The sequence below is a fragment of the Hylobates moloch genome, unplaced genomic scaffold (assembly GCF_009828535.3).
Source record: "Hylobates moloch isolate HMO894 unplaced genomic scaffold, HMol_V3 SCAFFOLD_12, whole genome shotgun sequence".
NCBI lineage: Eukaryota > Metazoa > Chordata > Mammalia > Primates > Hylobatidae > Hylobates > Hylobates moloch.
Genome location: NW_026652287.1, coordinates 71,046,004 through 71,052,964, shown reverse-complemented (window position 1 = coordinate 71,052,964; position 6,961 = coordinate 71,046,004).

Below are 6,961 nucleotides of genomic sequence, written 5' to 3'. Positions count from 1 at the left end.
TGCCCATCTTTCTGGCTTATAAGGAATCACAACAAAACCCTAGAGACTATTCTAAGGCCACATGTAGAATGTATGCAAGAGGATCATGGTCTTAAACCCTCCTGATCATTAGAGATCATCTACACATTGTGTAAGAGGAAAGATCAGTTAATGTGGTTTTGTGTTCTCCAGCTAAGATCTCACTGCGGATTCTATTAACATCGACCCTGCAACACTTACTCTGCTTTAATGAGAAGAGAGTATAAACAGGATGAACAAACCATAAGGAGCCCCTTTAAAAAGAGACCACCCAAAGTGAGGCTGAATTAAAGGCTACGTAATACAAACCATCACTTGTGGGAAATGAAAAGTACTTGAGCAATGACTAATGTTTCTAATATCAGACACATTTGATCTCCCTCCCTTCCCCAAAAATAAAATTGTCTCATTTCAGGTGATTATCTATTGCTTGTGAATGTAAGAGTTATTCATTTAGAACCTGAACACATTTATTTCAGCATACAGCTATGGTCAGCCCAGAGTTAACTGGATCATCTCTTCTCAGTTTTATGATTATGCATCTGGCTTACCTGGATCTTATAAATGTAAACTATATGATGCAAAGTAAGATACATACATATATACAAACGTGTATGTGTGTGTATACATATGTATTTCAACAACTGATTACTGAGCTTTATGCTAAGTGGTAGAAATTAAAAAGATGATTCTCATAATCCCTGCTGTCAAAACTATACAGTCTAATAGGGTAGATAGAAATATAAGCAATTGAATTAAGTATAAGGCATTAGTGCTGTGATAATGGTATTTGCCAGTCTATCAGCAACTCCTGCTGATTCTACTCCAGTGTATATCTAAAAATCTATCCACATTTATCCATTGCTACTGGCATCACCCTCATCCAAGAAACTGTTATCTCTCCTGAACTATTGCCACAAACTTTTATCTGCTTCTCATACTTCCCCTCCAGACACCACCATCTCATTCCAATTCATAGGAACTAAAGTGATTAAAAAACAATAAGAAAGTCCTGTAGGTCCTGGCCATTGCTTATCTCTCCATCCTCATTTAATAAAATTAACCAACTCAGTCTGGGCTTCTGTCATTTCTCACAAGGAGCTAAGCACTTCCTCACTCAGAACCCTGGTGCCTGCTATTTTCCCTGAAGGGAAGCTCTCCAGTGGTTTACGTGTCACCTCCTTAGAAAGGTGTTGGCCACCACAAGTTCTCCACTTTAAATTCCATTTCTACTTTGCTTTTAATCTTTATTATAATGTGTCCTTACATTTGTTTGTTTCCTTGTTTGTTTTTTTTTCTATCTTCCCAGTAGATTTTATAAAATAACATATTTGGCTGGGCGCAATGGCTCATGCCTGTAATCCCAGCACTTCTCTACTAAAAAACAAAAAAATTAGCTGGGCGTGGTGGTGGGTGCCTGTAGTCCCAGCTACTTGGGAGGCTGAGGCAGGGGAATGGCATGAACCCGGGAGGCGGAGCTTGCAGTGAGCCGAGATCACATCACTGCACTCCAGCCTGGGCAACAGAGCAAGACTCCGTCTAAAAAAAAAAAAAAAAATCAGCATCTTTGTCTCTCTTGTACTCTCAACATCTAGCAGAGTGCTTGGTATACACGATAGACATCAATAATATTTTGTTCTAAGATTGAAGGGAAAAACAAAGCCTGATGGAGTGCAATTAATTATTTCAGGATTGGAGAAAGAGTGGGAATATTGTTTGTCATTGTATTGGTTTCCTAGAGCTGCTGTTCAAAAAAGTACTATAAACTGTGTAGCTTAAAACCTAATTTATTCTCTCACTGCTCTGGAGGCTAGAAGTCTAAAAGAAAGGGGTATCTGCAGGGTTAGTTTCTTTCGAAGGACTCAGAAGGAGAACACCTCTCTCCTCACTTCTTGTGGTTGCTGGTAATTCTTGGTATTCCCAGATTGTGGCAGCATTAATTTCAATTTGTGCCTCCCTTGTTATGTAACATTCGTCTCTGTCCCCAGCACTACAGCTGAGGCAGTCCCTGTCCTCCTAGGGCTCCAAGTCTCTGGTTCACTGGAGCAGTTTCATCTTCTAGAAGCACCACAAGTGATGTGACATCCCACTCCCAGGGATTCAGAGGCTCTGGCTGACCTATGTGGCAGTGCTTTCTAGAACCAATCAGATGCAGTGCCTCAAATCCAAGGTAATCAGAGCCTTGGCTGAGCTGTGCTACACTGTAAAATACCATCTCACACCTGTTAAGATGGCTATTATCAAAAAGTCAAAAGATAGAAAATGTTGATGAGGGTGTAAAGAAAAGGGAACTCTTGTATACTGTTGGTGTGAATGTAGATTGAACTCTTGTACATTGTTGGTGGGAATTGTAGAATTTCCATAAGGGTACAGCCCTTATGGAAAACAGTATGGAGGTTTCCAAAGAAATTAAAAATAGAACTACCATATCACCTAGCAATTCTTCCTCTGGTCATATATCCAAAGGAACTGAAATCACCACCTTGTTAAGATATCTGTACTTCCATATTTATTGTAGCATTATTCACAATAGCCAAAATATGGAAACAATATAAGTATTCATTGATGGATGAATGGATAAAAATACTGTGGTACATATTACAATGGATGTTATTCAGCTGTAAACAAGAATGAGATATTACCATTTGCTACAATATAGATGAGCCTCGAGAACACTATGCTAAGTGAAATAAGCCAGACATAGAAAAAAATTGCATTATCTCATTTATATGTGGAATCTAAAAATATACATAGATAAAGAACAAAACAGTGGTTAACAGGAATGGGCATGGGGTGGGGAGGAAATAGGGAGATGTAGTCAGAGGATGGAAAGTAGCCGATAATGTAGGACGAACAAGTCTAGAGACTAAACGAACATGAGGATGATAGGTAATAAAATTGTACTGGATATGGGATTCACGCAACATGAGTAGATTTTGGTTGCTCTTGAAAAAAAAAAAGCGTCACTATTGTAAGATGATGGACATGTGAATCTGCTTCACTGTAGTAACCTTTTAACCATCTATATGTACCCCGTATCATGTTGTATACCTTAAATATACACAGTAACATTTGTTTTTAAAAAGCACAAATTTCCCTCTTTTTATTAGGGCATGGATCATTGGATTAGGGCCCAACTGAATCCAGTATGACCTCATTTTAACTTGACTACGTCTGTAGCGACCCTATTTCCAAATAAGATTGTGTTCACAGGTACCAGAGAATTAGCACTTGAACATAACTTTTGGGTGAACAAATTCAACCTATAACAGTCATCTACCTCTCAGAGAATGTGACATTAGAGTAGTGTCTGAAAGAGTGAATACAAGTTGGAGCGAGAAAAGTGGGTAGGTGTGTGGTTAGAGGAATAAGCAGGACAGGACATTTAGCATAAAAAGACATAAAAAGATCGGATAGCAGTTGGCTGGGGGCAGACTTGAATGCTATATAAAGGGGATCTGGATTTTATCCTATTGTCTTAGTCTGTTCAGGTTGCCACAACAAAATACCATAGATTGGGTGGCTTGAATACAGAAATTTATTTTATCACAGATCTGAGGACTAGAAGTCCAAGATTAAGGTGCCAGCAGGATCAATATCTGGCAAAGGCTTTCTCCTCGGGTTGCAGACAGCCACCTACACTGTGTCCTCACATAGCGGAGAGAGAGAATGCTGATATCTCTTCCCATAAGGACACCATCCCTATCAGATTAGGGCCCAGCCCTTTTGACCTCATTAACCTTTATCACCTCCTCACAGGCTCTATTTCCAGGTAAGGCATACACATTTGTGATTTTCAGAATTTCTCTACTTTCCATGTTATATAAGTAGGACTGTACCCCAATTTCCCTAACTCCTATTTTTCATTTCTCAACTCAGATTTTCACTATTCTTTCTAAAACCCTGGCCTGTTCGACTGGTTCCTTATTCCCCAACAAGTCCTTCTCAGTCACCTCTTCTAGGAGGTTAGGTTCTGGCCTTCAAACCACCAATTACAATTCAGAATTGATTGTGATCCAATTATCCCTGCGTAGTTTTCTTGTAATAATGTTGTTGTATGGCTCCTCTCTGCTGTCACTTACCCATTACGTTCTTTTTTCTTGGTCCTAGCTTTTGCCTGTATCACTTTTGACCTTGCTAAACCATTTTGCCTTTGTACATTCAACTCTCTGGCTGTTTCCACAAAAGTGAGCTTCCTCCAATACACTTCCTGCCCATTCTCAGCTTCTCCTAACTGGCCTTTGATTCTGAAATCTTGGCTGGTTTTTTCACTCTCCAATTTTTCTTTGTGTTGAAACTTGCTAACTCAGGCAGCTGAGTTAGAATCAATTTAGATAACCAACCCTCCCCATCTTTGCCCTGTATATTTGGTTACCTCGGCATTCTTTCCGCAATGCTTCTGCATCGGAGTGAATATTTGTCATTTCAAAACAGTGTAATTTGTGTAACTTTCCAGTTCATATCATCATATTGATATAAAAATTCCTTCTAGATATGAAAAGCCTGAACTGAATGTTTGGCCCTGTAAGTTCTCCTGCCTGGCTGATCCTGATTGGCCAGTAAATTTCAAAATAAAACCTCATTTATCATAGGGCACCTCTCTTTCCACTGCCCTGGTGAGTGTTTCTAGTCTGTAAGAACATGAGAGAGGGGCTTCTCTCCCTTCATACTTCTCATGGCCAGCCCTTTTACCCCTCGCTGTGTGTTCAGGGCCTTTCCTGAAGGTACTATTGTTTCCAAGTATCATTTTAAGGCTTTAGAGACGTATGAGTTTTTTCCATAGAAAGCTTATGGAGGCTTCCTTTAGAAATGCGATTAGTTATACTCCCATAAGACAGCCTAAAGATAACAGGAAAATTGTAATTTGTGAAATGGTGACTTCACATATGAAAATATGTAAACATAGTTAACTACTCAGACTTCATCCAAATTGTTTTGGTTTTGGAAGTTCCATCAAAATTTATAGTTAATTTGTGAATGTGTGTGTGTGTGTGTGTGTATGTGTGTGTGTGCACACACATATATATCTTATAGACTATATCCTGTAAACAGTTCATTGTGTACTAATATAGAAAATAATATGGATTTTAATATGCATATTAAACTACTTAAATATAAATTTTGTGTATTAGTCTTCAGAGGAGAAAATAAAAATTTCTTCTGGAAGAGTAAGACTCTGGATGGTGAAAAACAATATTTTACAGAACAGATTGAATTATATGTCAAAAGTACTCAGTGAACAAGTTCAGTTATTTCAAATATATCAAATATCAAAACATAACTTTCAAATAAATACTATTAACATTAATGTCTCAATTTTTATGTGGCTTGTTACTATTACTTTATGTGGCTTATTCTTTTCCCTTTGCGCTTTCCAAAATCTGTAATGTTATTCCATTCCAATATTCTTTGCTGTATTTATATATAAAGTATAAAGTCAATAGCTTTGAATACATTAAAATCAGATTGAAAGTGATGTTTCATCACTGAGAAAAATCTATATATATTTTACATATAAAATATTCAATTTGTAGGTATGATTAGGAAAATTAGGAAGAACTCTTTAGTTTTTTATCCTACAAAATTAGTGGAACAAATCTGAATCCCGTTATGGAAGTCTTGTCTGAATACCACTGCCTATGGTCAGTGTGCTTCTGGGAAGTTGGTGATTTCCGCAATGGTTGCTTCATGTTTGCTATTCATAAAGTGCATTGGGACCCATAAGATATTGGTGCTGGCGTTGATAAATGATCTTTTCCTCTTAGGCTCTGCTAGATCCAGTTTTGTATTAACTGTCATTATTAGGTTTTAGAAGCTTAATCTGATACATAGTCCTTGAAATATAAAAATAGTCTTTATGTTACAAAATTATTTGCCATAGGGTTTCTTTTACAACAGTAAGCTTCCCCTATGGCTCCACCTCCAGCTGGGCCAGGATCTGGTCTGCATTTGAAAGGATTATATTTGTGGCTGTTCTTTTTTCATTCAGCTCTCAGACGCTATTGTTGCAAATCAGAACAGAGAAGCCCCAACTTTCCTCTGATGGTCCCTCCATGCACAGGACAGCTTTGCTCAAAGAACTAGGAATCCTCACAGACTCCGCCTTTACATAGTAGGCTGACCATATAGGTTTCTAGATCATGGGACTAAGGTGAGTCTGTCCCTATTCTTGGAAAAAGTACCAGAAGCTCAGGCCTTTGTCCAGATCCGAATCCTGAGTTCCCTGAATCTTGGATTCAAGCATGGAATAAATCCTCTCAATTTGACGTCTAGAGCTCAGAATCCTTCCACTTTTCTTCAACCCCACTGCAACCAGCCTAGCTCAGGTCGCTGTCATCTCTTGCCTATGTAACTGTCAGAGCTTCCTACCTCAGCCTTCAGTCTCGCCTCTCATAAATTTACTGTCTATATTTCAGTGTCGCTGAAAAGCAGACAATTTAGATGCTTCTTTTTGCCACCAGTATAAAGCCCAAACTCCTCAACATGGTATAATTTTTCATGTTTTCAACTTATTTGTATTTCTTTCTATTCTCTCTTAACTCTAAAGCTTTGTGTATTCTGCCCTTGGCCTGGGAAGCTGTTCTCGGCTCTCCCTCTGTCTCTTCCGTTGCCTTCCCTCCTTACTTCCTGAGAAACCATCTTGGCTGCTGAGTTGAAATCATCCTTTAGACCTAAGTCTTGATGCCATGTGCTCTGGAAATCTTCTCTGACTCCCAAAACTGAGTTATGTGCCCTGATTATGTGCTCCCACAATACACAGCACTGTGTGTAATGGGCTATTTATTTATTACCTTCCCAGCTAAACCATAGGTTCCTTAAAGAGAAGTTCATTACTGCATCCTCAGCACCTATTTTGCCTAGCACATAACAGGTATTCACTTTATGTTTGTTAAATGAATATTGCTTTGTGCCCACTTACCTTTTGACCTTGATTTTACTTCTA